Here is a 22,270-nt window from a genome sequence, read left to right as displayed (position 1 = left end):
ATCTTCCAAGCATATGTACCATCATGTACTATAGCTGTTCTCTAATATTTCCTTTGCTGTTTTTCATGCAACTTATGGAAAGATTCTTTATTGATAAAATGAACATACGTTTAAAAAGTATTACTATTGTTCTTAACAATAATATATGGTAGCATTAATGTAGAATTATCATGATTCAACTGCTTTTGGAAAAAAGGCTGTCAGTTGAAATGACACTTGAATATACTGTACTTGGAAAATCAAGTACAATATATTCAGTATAGTTATAGTTCCTTAAAATTTTAACAATAGTCCTCCACTAAAATATTTTCCAGTATCTTCTCTCATTTCTTGGTTTTAATGTTTATTACTTGTTTCTCATTATTTATCATATTTTACAGCAGTGATTCCCAACCCTGTCCTGGAGAACCACCAGGCTTTCGGGTTTTCAGGCTAGCCCTAATGAATATGCATGAGAGAGATTTTACAGCAGTGGTTCCCAACCCTGTCCTGGAGAACCACCAGGCCATTCGGGTTTTCAGGCTAGCCCTAATGAATATGCATGAGAGAGATTTGCAAATCTGCTCCATGTATATTCATTAGGGCTAGCCTGAAAACCCGATTGGCCTGGTGGTCCTCCAGGACAGGGTTGGGAACCACTGTTTTACAGTACTTTAAATTCAAGATACAAAATAAATTACTTAAATATGGAAATAATAAGATCCATTTCAACAAAACAAAATATATCCCATAAAAGAAAAGGGATCTTTAAGGATTGTCTACTAAGCCCGGGAGGAGGGGGGGGTGGTAGGAGGAATGGAGGAGTGGTGGAACAAGAATTCCTGAGTCTAAGATTGATGTGAAGTTCCTGACTTTGCTACTTGAACATTATACAAAAAAAGGAAATAGAGGCCATTATTGTAGATGCATTCCCACTGCTAAAGAGTAGCTTTTATATGGGTAGATCCTGTTTGTCTGTCTTGCCTGTTTAGAATGTAAGCTCTTTCAAGCAGGGACTGTTTTCTTACTCTTTGTGACTCTGTGCAGTGCTGCGTGCGTCTGGTAGCGCTATAGAAATATTTAATAGTAGTAGTAGATTAACATAAATATGTTAACTAAGTCATTTTACAAAGGGGCTATTTACTGTATATGTGTTGTTGATCACCATATGTACACTGCCAGAATGTGGTGAGAAGGAGTGGTTTGGACAGGCCTAGCACATCTATGGATGCCCCTATCAGTCCTGCTTCTCCCTGATGACTCCTGATAACTTTCTGAATCTCCCTCCCCCAAAATATCCAATCTTCCCTTGTTCACCCCACTACAAATCCTATCTACCCCACAATATCCAATGCTCCCAGGTGCAAACCTCCTTCCCCCCCTCCCCCCCAATCACTAATCAACAACAAATAGACCACCACTTAAGAGCATAAGAACTGCCAAACTGGGACAAGCCCATTGTCTTGTTTCCAACAGAGGCCAACCCAGGTCCCAAGTACCTAGCTAGATCCCAAGTAGTAAATCAGATTTTATGCTGCTTATCCTAAGAATAAGCAGTGGATTTTCTCCAAGCTATCTCAATAATGGCCTATGGACTTCTTTTTTAGGAAATTATACAACCTTTTTAAAATCCTGCTAAGCTAACTATTTCACCACATTCTCTGGCAACAAATTCCAGAGTTTAGTTACATGTTATGTGAAGAAATATTTTCTCTGGTTTGTCTTAAATCTACTACTTAGTAGTTTCATCACATGCCCCCTTGGAAAGAGTGAACAAGCATTTCACATCTACCCTTTCCACTCCACTCAGTATTTTATAGACCTCTGTCATGTCACCCCTGAGCTGTGTCTTCTCCAAGCTGAAGAGTCCTAGTCATTTTAGCCTTTTCTCATAGGGAAGTCGTCCCAAACCTTTTATTATTTTCCTTGTCATCCTCTGTACCTTTTCTAATTCTGCTATATCTTTTTTGAGATACAGTGACCAGAACTGCACATAGTATTCAAGTTGCAGCTGTACCATAGAGCGATACAAGGGTATTATAACATTTTCATCTTTGTTTTCCATTCCTTTACTGATAATTTCTAACATTCTATTTGCTTTCTTAGCCGCCGCTGCACATTGAGCTGAGGGTTTTAACGTATCCTGAACAATAACACCTAGATCCTTTTCCTGGGCAGTGATTCCTAATATAGAACCCAGCATCATGTAGCAACAGTTTGTGTTCCTCTTTCCTACATGCATCACTTTGCACTTGCTCACATTAAACATCATCTGCCATTTTGATGCCCAGTCTTCCAGTCTGACAAGGTCCTCTTGCGATTTAACAACTTTGAACAACTTTGTGTCATCAAGATCAAAACACAAAGCTATAGAATCAAAACTTACAACTTATAGAGAATTTGATTAAGAATATATGCTTTGCAGAATCTAAGAAAATAAATCATAGTCATGAATAAGTATAAACATATCTGCAGTGAATAATAATAATAACATTATTTTTCTATACCGCCATAGTCAAGCAACTTCTAATCTAATCTAAACCTTAAGTTTATATACCGCATCATCTCCATGAAAATGGAGCTCGACACGGTTTACAAGAACTTAAAATAGTGGATAGAGAAGAAGAAAAAGGATTACATGAACTTATGTGTAGAAGGGGGGAGAGAAAGGGGGGAAGGATAGAGCTACAATTTGCTGAAAAGCCAGGTTTTCAGTTGTTTGCGGAATAACTGAAGGGAGCTCAGGTTCCGCAGCGGGGTGGTGAGGTCGTTCCAAAGACCTGTGATTTTGAAGAGAAGGGATTTTCCCAGTTTGCCTGAATAGTGGATGCCGCGTGGAGAGGGGAAGGCTAGTTTAAGCCTTTGGGCAGTTCTGGAGGAGTCGGGACTGGAGGAGTTGAAAGACAGTGGGATAAGAGGAGGCAGGATTCCGTGAATGATCTTGAAAGCCAGGCAGGAACATTTGAAATGGATTCTGGAGATTATTGGGAGCCAATGAAGTTTGGCAAGGAGTGGGGAGGCATGGTCAGACTTGCGTTTTGAGAAGATCAGTTTGGCTGCAGTATTCTGGATTAGCTGGAGTCTTAGAATACTTTTTTTTGATAGATTTAAGTAGATGGCGTTGCAGTAATCTAGTTTGGAGAGGATGATGGATTGGACAAGGATGGCAAAGTGTTGTTGGCTGAAGTAGGATCTAGCTTTCCTCAGCATGTGAAGGAACTTCTAGGCGGTTCACATTGAAAGAAGACTGGACAGTCAGCGAATAACAAGGATCCTAAAAATAGAAAAGTTACATACTAATTGGAGTTCCATAGGTAAAGAATACATGAAAATTGGAGCTTCCTGAGAGATTGAAATAGCGTTTACAGAGGGGAATATCATAGTGAGAGAGGGTGGTCTGTTTTAGTCGATGAATTTGTCGAATAGGGAGGTTTTAATTGATTTTTGGAATGGTAGAAGAACTGGTTAGCTGGGTTCATAGTCTAAAGCGCGCGAGGACAAAGGTGCGCCGACAACCGAGCGCAGGACTTCATCGCGCCGAAGAAAAACCATATTTTAAAGGGCTTCAAAGGGGGGGTGTTGGTGGGGAAACCCCCCCACACACACTTTACTTAATAGAGATCGCACTGGCGTTTGGGGGGGTTGTAACCCCTTCATTATACTGGAAACTTAACTTTTTCCCTGTTTTTTAGGGAAAAAGTTAAGTTTTCAGTATAATGGGGGGGGGGGGTTACACCCCACACATACCCCCAACATGGCAGCGTGAGGCAGCGCGATCCCTATTAAGTAGAGTGGAGGGGTTCCCCACCACACTCCCATCAGAGCCCTTTAAAATATGGGTTTTCTTCGGCGCGATTAAGCCCTGCGCTCAGTTGTCCAAGCTCAGTTGTCGGCGCGCCTTTGTCCTCGCGCGCTTTTGACCCGTCACCGGTTACCTGACACAGGTGTTCTGAGGTAAGGTACGTTGAAGCAAGGTCTGTCAAAGGTTGAGACCAGAAGTGATCCGGTTCATGAAAAGCGTCTTTACTGCTTTCTGGAAGGTCAGTAGGTTATCAATTGCCCTAATGGCAGGAGGGAGTTAATTCCATAATTTAGATATGCTATAGGAATATGATCGCTTTCAGGCTGTGTCCCTGTGGAAGCTCTTTGCTGGAGCGTTGGAAAGTTTGAGTTCCCATTGAGAGTGGTATATTGGGAGTTTCTTTGCTACATAGTCAGGTATCATGTCGTGGAAGCGTTTAAACGCTAATACTAGTTGTTTGAAGGTATTGCGTTGTTGTATTGAGAGCCAGTGGACCTGGATCAGTGCTAGGGAGATATGGTCAAAAGGGCCAAAGTTTTTTAGGAGTCGCACTGCAGCATTTTGGACTCCTTGTAGATGGTTAATCAATCAAGGTTACAAAATACTTTCCAATCAACAATATAAGGAATTTTTTATTTTTGAATTTTTTAATATATTTTGGGAAGAAAAGACCTCAGTTATCAGTGAAAGTAGGGCTTAATTTATGGGGGATGACTTATTTTTAGTATCCAATGCAGTAAGGCCATCCTACTGTATTCCCCTCCAAGTTGACTGCAGGAAAGAGGAAGGGAGGTGGTGAGCCTGGAGCAGAGTAGAGAACATTCACTCCTCCTCCTGTTGCTTCTGGTCCACCCAAGCCTTTCCCTGCTCCACAGATTTGAAATACTGTGGTTATGGTCAAAGCAGTTTACATATTATTTTGTATACAGGTTTACATATTGTATTATATATGGGAACAAATTTGTACCTGGGGCAATGAAGGATTGAGTAACTTGCCCAAAGTCACAAGGAACAAGCAATCAAACCCAGTTCCTCTGGTTCTTGGGCCTCTACATTAACCACAAGGCTACTATAAAGTTCTCAAAGACTATAAAAACATCAAAGATCACATCCTTCTTATGCCTTAAGTTAATTTTTTTCTGAGTTTTACTTATCTCTTTTTTTTGTTGTTTTGATATTATACCTATTGAAATTTCAAATTTTTCACAAGAATTACACTTGCTCAGGCAATACAGAAGGAATTTTTTTAAAGAAAACTACAATAAAAGATATTTCCACATTTCTTCTATCAAGGAGGGGAAAGGGCCGATAAAAGGTGAAGAGAACCATAAGTAAGGAAAAATCAATATAAAGGAAATATGTCCTACTATATTCTAAATAGCTATTTAGCTACAGCTAAACAATCCCAGAAACCACTTTCTTCAAACCCAGAAAGGCTCATAGCTATTCAGGTGAGAAAAAATGTACTTCACTCCGGGGAGTGATCATGCGATCACATTTGGCATGGACATGTGAGTGGCTTTCTCCATCTGGCCTTTTGTGTTTAATGAATAATATCGGCTTACTCTGCTCTGTAGTTCTCCTCCTCGACTTCTTCCGTTAGCAGAGATCTCATGGTATTGAAATTTACCAAACCCGATAATACTTTTAATGTTCATCTAGTTTCAAAGAGATCTAAAAAAGACCTACCCATGCCGGAAAAGGCCTCGATTGCACCATTACTGCCTGACTGCCTTGAACTTTCACAAGAATCTTTGGCTGAAGATATTAAAGTGCTGTGGGAGATCATGAAGCAAAATTTTCAGACCACATCCGAAATTAAAGTTGAAATGTTAGCCATTACTACTCAATTTGCTCAGTGTAATGTGTGCATTCAACTTCTTGAAGAATGATCGGTCGAACATGATGAACAACATGCAATCATACAGAGGCGTTTGAATAAAATGTATCTTCTTCAACATGAACTAGAAGAAATAGCATCTGTATGCTTGGATTCCCTGAAATGAGAGAAGGCACTGATGCAGTTTTATTCTTACAAGCTTTCCTTCCGAGCTTTCTTAACATAACCATTTACCTACCATGGAGATTGAAAATTCTCATAGAACCCCTTCTAAACAGTCCTCTAACAGTTCCATGCCTAGGCTGTTGTTCTTCAAAGTATTAAGATATCCACTCTACAAATTCTGCCTACAGCAAAAGCTAAAGCGCCTTTTATGTTTGAAGAAAGAAAAATTTTCTTTGTGCCTGTTCTCTCAGGTCCCAAGGCTAAAAAGTGCAAATCTTTTTTATATCTGTGTCACAAACTCAAAGCCTTTAGTACTCAATATGACTTATTCTATCCTGCCAGGATGCAGGTAACTTAGCAGAATGTTACCCAAACATATGATAACCCAAGTACTCTACTTCAATTTTTATCAAAAAAGTTGAAGGCATGAAATAACTACATCCCTAATCTTCTCACTCACCTGTTCTTTTACTAGTGAGATAGCCATTCAGGTTTTTCTTTTTACTTGGCTGTAGGGGAATTTGCTTATTTCAGTCATCAGGGAGGGACCAAGAGCACCCCTTTGGCTCAGGAAGCCCGCCTTCTTTTTCTGTGGGTGGAATGTCACCTCAGCAGTTCATGTGATGGGAGTTGACAGTGTTCAAGCTGACTTCCTCAGCAGACAGACTTTGGATTCGGGTGAGTGAACCCTGTTTTCAGCAGCATTCTGAACCATAGTGCAGTATTGGGGGTCAGCCTCACTTTGTCCTCATGGCCATGGCAAAGAACAAGAAAGTGGATTATTTCTTCAGTTGATGATCAGAACCCAGAAGCGAGGGTCTTGACGCTCTAGTGCAGCCGTGGACAGGATCTTGGGTCATCAGTCTTAAAGGCCAGCATAGCAAGCCTGCCCTAGCTTTTTGGGGACTGCTTTTCTATGTCCTATCTGTCTAGAATGTCTCACCTATTGCACTGGAAAAAGAGATTATATACTTATGTTGGTAAGCTCTTTTTCAATAGATAGGTGAGACATTCTAGACTCCTGCCCTGTCCTTCCTGCACCTCTCTACTGTCTCAGTCTGTTTATGCTTCTCCAAGTTGTTTCTTGGATGCCTGTCAGCTCTCAGGACTGGGAAGAATACTGTATATACATTTCTCTTTTCTGCTGGAGTAGTTGCTGAGCTTCTTTGAGGTCTTTGTTGGCTGTTTGCAGTTGATGTTCTCATGTTACTTCTTGAGCAGAACAGTTGTTTCTGAGCTTGATTGCCATGGATATCTGTACTTCATGTTTATTAGTGGCTCTCAGTGTTTGGGTACTAACTGTAGGTGGAGCTAGAGACCACAGTGAAGTACAGCAGAGGCACAGAGAAAAATCTGGAGTGGATTCCTTCTGCAAATGGTACGCAGCCATTGGGACACAACCTATCTCACCTATCTACAAGAAAAGAACTTACTAGGATAAGTACATAATCTCTTTTTTCCAACTTTAATTTGATTTTCCCTGCATATAGCTGTATAATGAAAATTAAAACATTTAACTCTAGATGGCAGAAGTGAGCTTCACAATGTTTTTATTCTCACTGCCTTTGTGAACCTATGTGTCATAATTCATTGTTTAACAAGGGAAACATCTAAGGGAAAAATGGGCTTTACTTCTCTTTTTTAATGCACTATCCTAATGGGCTTATTTTCAAAAAAGATAGATGTCCAAAAGATAGCATAAACCAGAACTTGGATGGCTTACTAGTCAAAACGTTCAAGTTGTTTTGTCTCCAGTGCATCCAAATCTTAAGGGGGCATGTTAGAGGTGTGTTTTGTATGGGCTTAGATCGGTCTTAGGACTTGGACCCTCGTAAGGCATAATCAAACCTTTAACAAAAGGGCCGGGGCTTTTTTTTATGGCATTTGGAGCTAGATCTATTTTAAAAGCGTCTAAATGCTAGAAAGGTGCCCAAACTGACAAGATGACCACTGGGGGAATTAAGGCATGACCCCACCCCCTTAATCTCCTAGTGGTCACCAACCCCCTTCCTCCACCCAAAGATGTTTTAAAAAAACCACAGTACATTCTAGCCTGTATTACGAAGGGGTGCTGAAAAGTTTTTAGCCCAAGCAGCTTCAGATAGTAATGTGATATTTTAACTCAGAGAGCAGTAGGACACTCTTAAGGTTTACTGCAGTGAATTTCACATTAAAAGTTCCAGGTACAGATATCGCCATATCTTGCTTATATTGTGTGGTGAGCCCTCCAAAACCTACTGTACCTACATTAAGATGACACCTGCAGGCATAAGGGCTATTGTTGTGGTGTACAGGTGGGTACAGTAAGTTTTGGATGGATTTTGGAGGGCTCACTATTCAATATAAGCAGTTTATAGTGACATGTGTGCCTGGGACTTTGAAATATGACAGTAACTGCAGTACCCCCTAGAGTACCTCTCTGCTGTGCTTAGCTCTCCGTGAATAGAATGCTGGCTGCTTGAGTTCTAAAAACTTTCCTTTGTGTGTTTTTCATGTGGATGTGTGTATATTTGAGAATGATCAAAAAGATAGACGTACTAAGGACCAAAATGTCTACTTGGGTCATTTTCAAAAAATAAAAAGATAGGCATCTTGCTGTTTTGAGAATGGACATTTTCTCCACTGGATTTCTGGATGCCTTTCCCAGACGTTTTATCGAAAATGCTCTTTCAGCCATCTATTGTGGAATTCTTCCTGTCAGCAATTCAGTTTAGTTCCACAGAAACATAGAAATATGATGGCAGATAAGGGCCAAATGGCCCATCTAGTCTGCCCATCCACAGTAACCATTATCTCTTTCTCTCTCTAAGAGATCCCACTTGCCTTTCCCAGGCCCTCTTGAATTCAGACACAGTCTCTGTCTCTATCACCTCTTCCGGGAGACTGTTCCATGCATCTACCACCCTTTCTATAATAAAGTATTTCCTTAGATTACTCCTATCACCTTTTAACTTCATCCTATGCCCTCTCATTCCAGAGCTTCCTTTCAAATGAAAGAGACTCGACTCATGTGCATTTACATTATATAGGTATTTAAAGATCTCTATCATATCTCTCCTCCAAAGTATACAGATTGAGATCTTTAAGTCTGTTAGTAAGAAACAATAACATCAGCTTAAGAGCATAAACTTAGTGATTTTTAGTGCATAAGGAGAGAAAAGACCTCAGAGACCTTAATTCAAACAGCGTGACTGCTTATAAAAATTAATAATTCTGGTCATAGGCTCAATTATAGGTCAAAACCCCCAATTCTTAAGAGGAGCATAATTGAAAGGGAAGTCTAAGTCCGTTTGCGTCCAACTCGCAAGTTGTCCATAGTAAAAAAAACAGCCCAAGACACATTTTCAAAAAATACGTCCAAAATTCTTTTGGTTTCGAAAATCATTTAATTATACGTCCTGCTGATCTGATCATCCAAGTCGCTAAATCATCCATCTTTATACCACATTTCCATCCAACTTTTCGTCCAAGTCAAAAACGCCTAGAACCAGCCCTCTTGGACGTGAGAGGGGTCTGCAAATTGATGGACTGAACACCCAAACATGACACCTAAATAGTGGGGTAACTTACAGGGCACTGCTGTGAACTTCACAAAAAGGGTGCCATGTCTTCATCTCACTACAGCTCCCTTATAGATAATGGTAAGCCCCCCAAACCACCTCTAAAATCCCCTAGACCCACCTATCTACCACCCCAATAGCTCTTATGGCTGCAGGAGCCACTTTTATGCCAGTAAAAAAGGGTTTTGGGGGTGTATAGGGGAGTACACATGTTTAAGTATCAGTGTAGTGATTACAGGGGCTTATGGGCATGGGTACTCCTCTCTATGGGTCCCTAACCCATCCCCAAGACGACTTAAGCTGACTGTGTTGGACGACTAAGCTTTCCTATGCCAGGTGGCCAGGTGATGATAGTCTGGAGGCTGAATTTTAAAGGTGTGATTAATATTTTTATGGGGGTGGGGTCGGTGATCACTGGGGTAGTGGGGGTCTGTTTTATGTGTTTACAGTGCTTATCGATCGTGGGCTATATAACTTTCGGTTATACATGCTGTACGACTAAGTCTAAGCCGGCCCACGTCCTGCCCAGCTCCCACCCTCGACACTCCTCCCAAAATACCCCATTTAGCTTTGGTTGTTCAGTGGCACTATGAAGGCCTAGGTCGTTTAGAAATATGTCCAAAACCCGTTTTTATTCAAGTTTTATTATTATTAGGGTTTTGATTTGAACGCAATATCAAATAATTCAATGCGTTTAACAATAGTAATTTTGGGGGGACAAATAACAACCATTTAAACAATAAAAACATACAATCTTATCTGTAGTTATTTGAAGATACATAAGGAATACAAGGATAAATTACATTTATTTAAAATAAAATAACCAAAAAGAAAAAACATTTAGGGAAGAACAACATCAGGAGGGATTTTGGGAAATGTTTGTCCAAGTGCCGACTTAGGCCGGTTTTTGGACGTTTTTCTCTTTCGATTATGAGCCCCTTAGTATAAATAACCAATATAATAATATCTTCAGGTAATTGATTTAAATGTAAGATAGCACCAATTTTTAAAGGAGCACTTATCTTAATAGCAAATGCCACACGGAAGTTAACAGCACTGCATTACTGTTCCCAACGAGGCCTCCGTTTCACCTGGATAGGTTTCATCAGGGGATCTGCTGCAGTACCTTTGCAAAGAAAAGAAAATGCAAGGGTGGGCTCATGCTTATACAGGGGCATCAATTCCTCCTTTTTCTTACTGGCCATACCTATCCCTATGCAATCTAGCATCTTTCTAGCTTTCTCCATCACCTTTTCAACTTATTTGGCCACCTTAAGATCATCACATACAATCACACCCATGAAACCCATGAAACTGTTGATGTTTTACTGCATGACTTAATTTTATATAGATTTTTCTTGTTTACAGGGTTTCATGGGAATAAGATACCACTTATGGATTGGGTCTAATCCGATAGTTTTTCAAGTGTTTGCACCTGCACTTTACTACTTTTTTCAAGCTTTTTTGTACATTTTTTAGCACTTTATTTTCTAGACTCCAGCACTTTATACAATTTTTAGTCTTGGGAGAGACTTTATGGTCGGTTCCACTGGAGAAAATGTTTGTTGAAATTTGTATATATTTATGGACGATGTGATGTATGGGGCAGTCCTTATTTAGACTTTAAGTCTAGTGCTATTCGCTGGTGAGTATCTGCCTGAGTCAAATGATCCTTCGTGTGGCACCATCTAGGCTCATACTGATGTCCATTACTTAAAATAGATTTATTGCTTTCTTATAATCCAAACGTCTTTTCCATGAGAATTTGAATTCTGTCCAGTTTTTTTTTTATTTTTTTGCAAACTCAGTTTTAATTTATCTCTAAACACCATGAGATCTTCAGACACGCGAATAACTCATGTACAAGCTCTCTTTTCCATCATTAAGAGGAATCAAGACCGTTAGTAAAATTTCACACTCCTTTCCATACTTACTAACTGCGATATGGAATGGACTACCTCTTCAAATTAGATCATGTTTATCTCTTCAGATCATTTGCAAAACCTTAAAAACTACTATGTTTCATTGCTTTTTAGGTTATATCTCCAATGAAAGTTAATGGATTTTTCTTTGTGATCTAATAATGAAAACCGAATCAAGCTCCTATTTTTAGGAGATGATTCGGTATATAAGACAAAGGATTAGATTAGATGCTGGAGAGGGGATAGGAAAGGGCAGGGGAATAGATTGTGTATGGGTAGAAAAATGGGGAAGCAGAGATTATGCAAGGGGAGTAAGAAGGGGAACCAGAGATGCTGGATCTGGCAGAGGCAGTGTAGGAAGGGGAAGGGGAGATGTTGGCCACCTGGTGGTGGTGGGGTGAGGTTTTATAGAAGGGAAAGGGATTTGTTGACCAACTAGGGGAGATGCTGGACTATGGCTGAAGATTTGCCTAGAATGTCAGATATCCTTGGGCCAGCCTTGTTTAAATTAAATACATCCAAATGCTGTTAGTATCCTGGAAGATGGGAACAGATTCTGCTTCTTCCAGGGGCTGCAGAATAGCAATTCTCACAGCAAAAAATATATATTGTAGTAAGAGTTTGTTTTTGAAGTAAAAAAGGATCCGTTTTAATATGTTTTCAGCAGCTTAAGATGCTACTGAAAATGTAGGTTGCCATGGAGATTCCTGTTTGTTTAAAGCTGTAGACATCTCCTTGGTGCTTGTCAACAGCTGTAATGAAAGCTTCCTTTCAACACAAGCATGCTCTTTGTATTACAGTAACACAGTCTTTCTGTGTTTGTTCCTTAAAATGTATAACAACATTTGTACTTTTAGAAGGCATTACATTTTGTATTTTTATTATGACCAAATCCTATTAGACAAAATTAATCCATGAGGTATTCCCTCTTTACATCATGTTAGTAGCTATATAATTTAGGTTGTTAACCACTCTTTTACCATGATTAGGGTTACCATATGAACCCAGAAAAAGGAGGACGTATTGTGACATCCGGATTTTACTTCCACTAAAAGCAATGGAAGTAAAACCTGAATGTCTAAATCTGTCCTCCTTTTTCTGGAGCCATATGGTAACCCTAACTATGATCAATGTATATCCCCTTCCCTAGAACTCCTAATTATTTGCACAATATCTCTATGCTCATGTATTTGAACTTGAATGATTAATGCCTGGCATGCATTTTGCAATTTTTTAATTGAAGGTATTTGCATCATTCAGTAGTTTTAAAGGACCAGGATTTTTTTGTTTAGTTTAAGGCTTTTGATTTTGGTGGGTTTTTTTGTAGATGATGTATGAGGAATTTATAATTTGCAAAGAATTAAACACTAGGGGGTTAATATTTAAATTGATTTAACCATACAGGAGAGGCAATACAAGGAAAATAACAGACATCTGCAGATGATTAAAGTCTCTATGCCAGCAATATATTGGGGTTAATATTCAGCTGGCAACAGTTAACATTTTATATAAATTTTGATTACCACTATCAAAATTGTGTGTGGATTTTCATTGCTGGGCCATGTCCAGATACCAACATTAAATATCTGGATATGAACCACTGGCCAGAACTTAACTAGATACCTATATTCAGCCATTAACCCCTTAAATTAAACAAGCCAGAGATAGGGTTGCTGAAATAGGATTACTGTTTGCATTATTTGGCTGGTTAACTTAACTAGTTAAGGGCTAAATATTAGCACTTATCCAGTTAAGTAATGACTTCACCTCCAGCCACCCACACAATAGATGATTTTAGCTTTCACAGCTAGAGGAAATATTTAGCAGCACTATCTGAGTAGGTGCTGCTGATTAAACCCCTCATGGCCTGTTCAACATGAGTTAACCAGGTATCAACCGCTCTTAACTGATTAATTCATTTTGAATAGTGATCCCAAAATTACATATGATATAGATACTGCTACTCCCTGAAAATAAGACACTGTCATATTAATTATGGGCCAAAAAAGGCACTAGGTCTTATTTTCAGGGATATCTTATTTTTTTCATGTACAATGATCATCTCTCCCTTCCTCTCCTCCACCCCAATTCTTCCTATTTCCTTTCACTCCCCCACATGTACAGCATCTTTCCTCCCTTCTTACCCATCCCCTTGTACAGTATCTTTCTATCCCTCCCTCCCATCCCTTGTACAGTAGAACCCTTGCAGCTTCTATCCCTCCCTCCCATCCCTTGCAGCTTCTATCCCTCCCTTCCATCTCTTGCAGCTTCTATCCCTCCCTCAGTCCCATCCCTTGTGCAGCAGAACCCTTGCAGATTCTATCCCTCCCTCCCATCCCTTGCAGCTTCTATCCCTCGGTCCCATCCCTTGTACAGCAGAACCCTTTCAGCTTCTATCCCTCCCTTCCATCCCTTGCAGCTTCTATCCCTCCCTCGGTCCCATCCCTTGTGCAGCAGAACCCTTGCAGCTTCTATCCCTCCCTCTCATCCCTTTCAGCTTCTATCCCTCCTTTCCTCTCATCCCTTGTGCAGCAGAACTCTTGCAGCTTCTATCCCTCCCTTCATCCTATCTCCCTTCATTCTATCCCCCCTCCTCCCCGTGTGAGTGGACTACTGGGCACGATGGACCACTGGTCTGACCCAGCAGCGGCAATTCTTATGTTCTTATGTTCCCATCCGAACCACGAGACAGAAATAAATACCTTATAACAAACTGGCAGCTGCTTCGCAGCCTTCTATTGCCCGGGCGTTTCTCTGCTGCGATGCTGATGACATCATCAGTGATGAGGCAGAGGAACAGCTGGGCGATAGAAGGCTGCAAAGCAGCCTGTCTACATTGCTGCCGATGCTGCCAGTTTGTTATAAGGTATTTATTTCTGTCTCGCGGTTCAGATGGGAGGGAGATATGGTACGGGGGAGAGGAGCGCTACTGCTACAGAGAATGTGAGGAAATCAGTCAAATTAGTATGGTTTTAAAAACTTTGAATAATTTCCTAAAAGGGAAGTCCATATGCCATTATTGAAATGATTTGGGGGGAATCCATTGCTTATTCCTAGGATAAGCGACATAAAATCTGTTTTACTACTTGGGATGTAGCTAGTTACTTGGGACCTGAGTTGGCCACTGTTAGAAACAGGATGTTGGGCTTCATGGACCTTGTCTGTCCCAGTATGGCAATTCTTAAGTTCTTATGAGTATTGGATTAAATTCTGGTCTCCTTATCTCTAAAAGATTATAGCAGAACTAGAAAAGGTTTAAAGAAGAATAACCAAGATGATAACGAGGATGGAACTCCTCTTGTATCAGGAAAGACTAAAGCGGTTAGGGCTTTTCAGCTTGGAAAAGAGAGTGTTGAGGGGGGAAATATGATTAAAGTCTACAAAATTCTGAGTGGTGTAGAATGGGTACAAGTGGACTGATTTCTTTTTACTCTATTAAAAATTACAAAGACTGGGAACATTCAATGAAGTTACAGGGATAATACTTTTAAAACCAATAGGAGGAAATATTTTTTCACTCACAGAATAGTTAATCTCTGGAACGCATTGCCAGAGGATATGGTAAGAGCAGTTAATGTAGTTGGTTTTAAAAAAAGATTTGTTCAGGTTCCTAGAGTAAAATTCCTTAATGTGCTATTGAGATAGACATGGTGAAAGCTACTGTTTGTCCTGGATAAGAAACAGGAGAGTCAAATCCACAAACACAAGAACTCAAAAAAGAGTGGAAATGTCATTTTATTGATCCTATGTCCTTAGTGCCCCCAGTGCTCCTTTCTATGTCCCCCTCACTGCCTTCCAGCCTTTGTACCACCCCCTCCCCCAAAGCTAGCCAGCCTACCTCCCTGCAGCGCTAAAGTCAGCCTGCCTCCCTCCCTCCCTCCAGCGCCGAAGCCTGCCCCCCCAGACCGGTCCCTGCTACTGCTGCCTACCGCCGCTTCAAACAGCCCCCCGGTCCACTGCCACCCGCCGCAACTAAAGCAAAGGAAGGTCCAGGCGCCGACCCACAAACCTTCTTCCCGACGTGGGCTGGTGCCTGGACCTTCCTTCTCTTTAGTTACGGCAGTCAGCAGTGGCGGTGGACTGGGGGGTGTTTGAAGCGGCGGTAGGAAGCAGCAGTGGGGGCCGGTCCAGGGGGGGCAGGCTTCGGCGCTGGAGGGAGGGGAAGCAATCACCTGTCCCGTTGTCCCCACACACAGCTTCGGGACGCTGTCCCTGAAAATGGGACATTTCAGTGTCCCAAAGCTGTGTATGGGAACAACGGGACAGGAGATCTAAAAAGGGGACAGTCCCATTCAAGACGGGATGTATGGTCACCTTAGGCATGCAGCAAAGGTTTGGACAGATTGAAAGGGAGAGAAATAGTTTAGCAGAAAGCCAGTTAGAAGCAGGTTGCAGTAGTCTAGGTGAGAGGTGATGAGGGTCTTAGCAGTGCACTCAGACAAGAAGGGTCAGATTTTAGCGATGTTGTAGAAAAAAAAATGACAGATTTTGGTGATCTGTTGGATTTATGAAGAGGAGAGAGATGAGTCCAAGATTACCCTGAGTTTGCAAGCTGACGGGACAGAGAGGATGAGGGTGTTGTCCACAGAAATAGAGAGTTGGGGGAGAGGAGAGATGGGTTTCGGAGGACAGATAAGGAGTGCAGTCTTGGTCATGTTTACTTTTAGATGGTGGTGGGACATCCAGGTAGCGATGTCAGACAGGCAGGCTGGAACTCAGGCCTGAATGTCTGTACAGAGATAGATCTGTGAGTCATCGGCTTAGAGGTGATACTGAAAGACATGGAGGGAGATTAGAGCACCAAGGGAAGACATGTAGCTGGCTTATATAATAATTATATATAGATATATATGGTATATAAAGCTGCAGGAAATTAGAGCCTTGCTTTAAAAATTATTGCTAAAAATTGTTGTTTTTAAATTTGCCCCCTAATATTTATAATTAGAGTCCATTTTTGTCATTGTATTTTTTGTTTCAGGGGAAGTTATCTACTGTAGTTTACCTCAGTCCTTTGAATGATCTCCAAAAATACATTTTATTTTAATTCAAGAATGGAAACAGTCTGAATCAACACAGGGAAGTTAAGTGGATTGCTTCTGGAGATGGGGTTTCTGTTAACTGTCTCTAGAAATCACAATTTAGGGCCCCTTTTACAAAGCCACGGTAGCGATGCTTCTGCAGTAAATGCACCAAAGCCTATTCAATTCCTATGGGTATTGGTGCATTTACCTTGGCAGCATCACTACTGTGGCTTTGTAAAACGGGCCTTTAGTCTTTAGCTTATCCTACATCACCTTCTCTGCCTTCCTGAAAAATGAAAAAATACAAAGTTTGGCAACCTTCAAAGTTGTATATTTAGTATTTGAATTTCTCAAAATATTTTACATTGACTTCTAGTAAGTTAAATATTTCCCTTTAGCTACTTTGAGTATTTTTGTATTTAATCATTTAGAAATCCAGAGGATACATGTCATAGCGCAAATGATTTTCACTAAATGACTATCTGAATGGTAGTTTAAATGAGAGTTTTCTTCAGTATGTATTGATCAAGAAATATATATATGTATATACTGTATATAAAGAGCAATCAATACGGAAGGTTTGTTGGATTTAGTGAATGAAAGACTGGAAATTAAATGCCTTCATAAATCACTAGAAAAACTTTATGATGAAATTAACTGAAATAGCTTGTGCTTTGCCCTTTAAAGAATTAGAGTTTTATAGAAGAGAGGAATAAAGCATAGTCATTTTTCTCCATTATATCTGGGACCCTTGGAGAATGGATAGCTTGAAGAATGATCTTATTATTTTTTTATGGCAAGAAGGTAAAAACTGTGCAAGTACTATATAAGGTCTAGGGATCAAGACTCCTTCTATGGGATGAATGGAAAATTTCAATTTAGGATGGAAAGTACAATTAAAAAAAAAAAATCTTCCACCTCATTTATTGTAGCAGTTATTAACAACAAAATGCATAGGATCTTGCACCCAAAATAGAATCCCTTTGGTAGTTCTGGTGGTCAGTGTTTGATATAAATGCTGGATGCCATGATTTTTTTTAATATACTTAGATATTCAGTTCCAGTATCTGGATATTGGTCAGTGCTGAATATCCAGTTATAACCTGTCCACTGGTAATATTCAAACCTAAATAACTAACCGGAGAAAGCTAAAACAGCCTTTTTCCCTGTCCTAACTTTATCCAGGTCATTTACCCAGTTAGTGAACTGAGGTGTCCTTCTACAAAGGTGAAGTGAAATCCGGGCTTAGTATGTTGTAATGCAAGACTTTCCCGCAACATGAAAGTTGTTTTTTTTTCCTTTTTATAATGCAGATTGTGCGCTAATCTTCCTATAGTGCATGGCACACACAAAAAAATAATATGGGAGCACCTAGGAGCAGATTCTGTATAGGACACTGGTCTCAGCAGCCACCTAAGAAGCAGCTGAAAATTGCACACCAGTGCCCTATACAGAATCTTGTCTGCCGTAATGAACAGATGCCTAACCCCCCCTCCCCTCTCCCCCCCCCCCCCCCCGATTCACTAACCGGCACCCATGTCACTAGCGCCAGTTAGGGAATCACACCTGCCTGATTGAGGGATACCTTGCCATCCCTTCTGTTGCTAACCCCCCTCCCCCACCCCCACCCCCAAAGCAACACAGCAGGAGGGATGTCCACTTCCTCCTGCTGCCACCCCCCAGAACCCTCTGACACCCACGAATCTTAACACCCCCTGACACCCCCATCCCCCATACCTATTAGAAGAAAGTCCAGCCAGAGGAATGCTTACCTCCTCTGGCTACCAGGTCCGCTATTCCAAAATGGTGGGCCTTCTCCTTCCTGGGGCATTCTTGGGTGCCCTGATTGGCTCAGATGCCTAAGGCCCCTAGGCCTCCTTTCCAGTGGATGCTGGGATACTCTTAGAGTGGCCTAAGACTCCGATTGGCCGGACCTTCTTCTAACAGGTATGGGGGTGGGGTGTCGGGGGTCTTGGTGGTGTTAAGGTTCTCAGGCTGTCTGGGGTTCCAGAGAGTTTCGGAGGGGTGGCAGCAGGAGGAGTGGGCATCCTTCCTTTCAGTCTTCAATGGGTTGCAGGAGTTCTGGGGGCGAGGGGGCAGGAGGGAGTATTCAAATCCAAGCTAAAAGCCTACTTTTTGAAACTGCTTTCAACTCTTAACTCCCACTCATTGTCAGATACCTATATCCATTGTATCATTCGTTCTACCAGAATCTCCCCAACCCTAAGATGTCCTGGCTGGCTGTCCAAATTAGATTGTAAGCTCTTCCGAGCAGGGACCGTCTATTGAATGTTAAATGTGTACAGCACTGTGTACGCCTTTCAGCGCTATAGAAATTATAAACAGTAGTAGTAGTAGTAGTAGTAGTGTGTGTGTATGTATATATATATATATATATATATATATATATATATGTATATATCAGTGATCTCAAACTCAAACCTTTTGCAGGGCCACATTTTGGATTTGTAGGTACTTGGCCTCAGAAAAAATAGTTAATGTCTTATTAAAGAAATGACAATTTTGCATGAGGTAAAACTCTTTATAGTTTATAAATCTTTCCTTTTGGCTAAGTCTTAATAATAATATTGTAATTTGTAGCTAAAGAGACATATGATCAAGAAACTGTTTTATTTTTCTTTTGTGATTATGATAAACATACCGAGGGCCTCAAAATAGTACCTGATGGGCCACATGTGGCCCTGGTATATATATTGTCACAGGGTGACTTTAGAGACAGAGAAGGCAAGTCATATGAAGTCTGCTCCCCAACCTAAACCCTGAAAGATCCATAAGAAAAGTACTCCTGGGCAGCAGTGTTCCCATTTGTGTTCTCCTGCCTGTGGTTGAGAAAGAAGGTAACAAAACATTATAGGAACCAATGGCACTCGAGAGGCAGTTCCTAGGGGTAAGTTAAATCAGGTGAATCACAACACATCTATGGAGGATCAGATTCTCAGCAACACCAGGTAACTTCCAGGACACCACATTAGGGAACAAACAACAGCTGGGGCCTATCAGGGTTCCTATAAAAATAAGCAGCTCCCTGTATGGAGGTGAGCCACAGAAACATCCACAGAGAAGGATGGACCTGTGAGGAGAGACTGATGCCTAGAGCCAGGAGAAGTATTGAACAGCATGGAACTCAGGTTAGCCCAGAGTTAGATTTCACCTGCTAATGTTGGAATCACTGATAGTTGCCTGGAAGATAATGTTAAAGAGGCTTACCCAGATGACTTTTTGGATTTTGAGGAAGGTTTTCTTGGCCTAAATACTGGCGTCTAAGTCCAGTTTAGTCGCCTACATGAAAAACACACCCAAATCCGCCCATGATCTGTCCCTAACCACACCCACTTTCTTGTAAGTGCCTTGGCCTAGGCACCTACCTGAAAGTCATAGTGACCTACTGAGTAAGGTGCCTAATACACAATTTTAATTTTTGCCAATTCTATGCTGCTAATTGCTCATTATTGGTGCCAATTAAGCTTATTAAATAAGGTAGGTGCCTATATCGGCTAGATATGCCATCTAGGCACCTAACTTTAGGCGTCTTTTATAGAATCAGGGCCTAAGTGATATTCTATAACTTTGGCATGCAATTCAGCAGATAAATGCAAGGGTGCATGCATAGGCGAGGCATATGAGGGGGTCCCACATTTATGCTAATAACTTACAGCTGCTTTAAGTGCTGCATTCAGGGGTTAGCATTTATGCCTGCCATTGACATGGCTAAGTGGACATGCCTAAATGTTGGTGCATAAATACAAACTTATGGGCACCCAGATGCCATCATAGAATTAGTGTGCTGCATTTTGTTACCTATCTTTTGGCAACCTTTAGAGTTTTGTCCCTTTGGTACATTCTTATTCAGAAAGAGTACAGCAAATCATCTCATGAAGCATGTAATGTCAGTAATGCTACCATCACTAATATAAACCAACTACTTCAGCTATTATGAAGCACCCAAGCTCTGATTAGCTAAGAACATAAAAGTTGCCATACTGGGACAGACCAAAAGTCCATCAAGCCCAGTATCCTGTTTTCAACAGTGGCCAACCCAAGTCCCAAGTACCTGGCAAGATCCCAAGAAGTAAAACAGATTTTATGCTGCTTATCCTAGGAATAAGCAGTGGATTTCCCCAAGCCATCTCAATAATGTCTTATGGACTTTTGTTTTAGGAAATTAGCTTAGCAGGGTTTAAAAAAAACAAACCAAAAACCCAACAGGTTTGGCTAACTGCTTTCACCGCATTCTCTGGCAACCAATTTCAGAGTTTAATTACATGTTAGTGAAGAAATATTTGATTTGGTTTGTTTTAAATATACTACTTAGTAGCTTCATCACATACCTCCTAGTCCCAGTATTTTTGGAAAGAGTAAACAAGCAATGCACATCTACCCTTTCCACTCCACTCAGTATTTTATAGATCTCTATCATATCTTCCCTGAGCCTTGTCTTCTCCAAGCTGAAGCTTTAGCCTTTCCTCATAGGGAAGTTGTCCCATCCATTTAATCATTTTTGTCACCCTTCTCTGTATATTTTCTAATTCCGCTATATCTTTTTTGAGATATGGCAACCAGAATTGCACACAGTATTTGAGGTGTTGACGTACCATAGAGCAGTACAAAGGCATTATAACATTTTCATCTTTGTTCTCTAACCCCCCCCCCTTTTTTTTTTTTTTTTTACAAAACTGTATTGCAGTTTTTATCGCCCACTGTGGCAGTAATAGCTCCAATGCTCATGGAATTCCTATGAGTCTCAGAGCTGTTTCTACCATGGCCAGTGCTAAAAACTGCTACGGTTTTATAAAAGGGGGCTTTAGGCTTCTGTGGCTGGTGTCATGATTGTTGCTGTTTTCTGGGTCATGATGCCAGCTGCGGAAGCCTAAGAGAACATATAACCCAGCTGTACAAGGAGAACATCTTCAAACTCACCAGAGCATTCTCCACTCTATGGGAAAAGAGAGGCCAAAAATTAACCCAGCTAGCCTTCCTACGCCTCCATATAAATACACCAGCAGCACAATGGATTCTGAACCAGATGCGGCGAGACCCGGAAAACAGCAACAATCATTTTCATCTTTGTTTTCTATTCCTTTCCTGTGTCACAGCCACCCTTAGGTCAGAGTGTGTTTGGGTGGTATGTGACAGTTTTGTTGCGCACCTCTTGGGGGTGCACTGGAGTTATGGAGACCAAGGAACATAAAAATTAACACCACACAGGTATTGGAGCTGAATAAGAACCATACTTTATTAATAAACAGTTCAAATTTGGTTTCTCAGCCACCAAGAAAACATTTCAATGCATGGAATCAAAACAAGCAAAAATACAGTTCTTTGCGTCAGAATGCTCCCCACATATTATTCACAGCAATGGTTCAAGCTTAAAGAAATCAGATGACACCAGCAAACAGCATTCCAAGACTCTTCTGTGCCTTAGCAAATCCTTTTGATATTCTGCTTAGCTTCACAGCATGCCTCTTGCAGAAATAAACAACAAAAAAGGCAAGTTAAGCTCTTGAGCAAACAAACCAAACAGGTCCTGGTTCTCCCTACTCTGCAGCAAAAAGTGACAGTCCATTACAGCCTTCATATCAAAAACAAAATTTTCCTCAAACTTTTCCACCATTGTGTTCCACTGCACAACCCAGTCCCAGTGTCAAGCACTGTGCTAGCCTGTTTACTTTGCTGGCCAGTGCTGCTTTGTATGTTGGCATTTTTATACTAATTTCCCACCTCAGCAGAATACAAGGCATTTTCCCCAGGCACTTGCAGGAGGAACAAACATAAATAAACGGCAGCAAAAACTCTTTAACTGTCCATAAGCAGACTTCACTAGCCAACCAGTTCTGAACAGCAGTCTCTAGTTCAAGTAAAAAGTATCTTGCAGAGATTACTAGCTGAAAAAAACCTGTTTATGAACAAACTTTAACTACTCCACAAACTTTCCTCCTGTTCTGTAATGTGATAGTTCCACT

The 22,270-nt window shown here is 40.8% G+C and overlaps 1 protein-coding gene across 3 annotated transcripts in view; it reads left to right on the top strand.

Moving 5' to 3' along the window:
• Window positions 1-22,270, top strand: part of MSRA (methionine sulfoxide reductase A) — a 373,438-nt gene that overhangs the window by 226,626 nt on the left and 124,542 nt on the right. The window lies entirely within an intron of this gene.

Source organism: Geotrypetes seraphini, chromosome 3 (assembly GCF_902459505.1).
Source record: "Geotrypetes seraphini chromosome 3, aGeoSer1.1, whole genome shotgun sequence".
Taxonomy (NCBI): Eukaryota; Metazoa; Chordata; class Amphibia; order Gymnophiona; family Dermophiidae; genus Geotrypetes; species Geotrypetes seraphini.
This window is presented reverse-complemented; position numbering and strand designations above follow the sequence as displayed.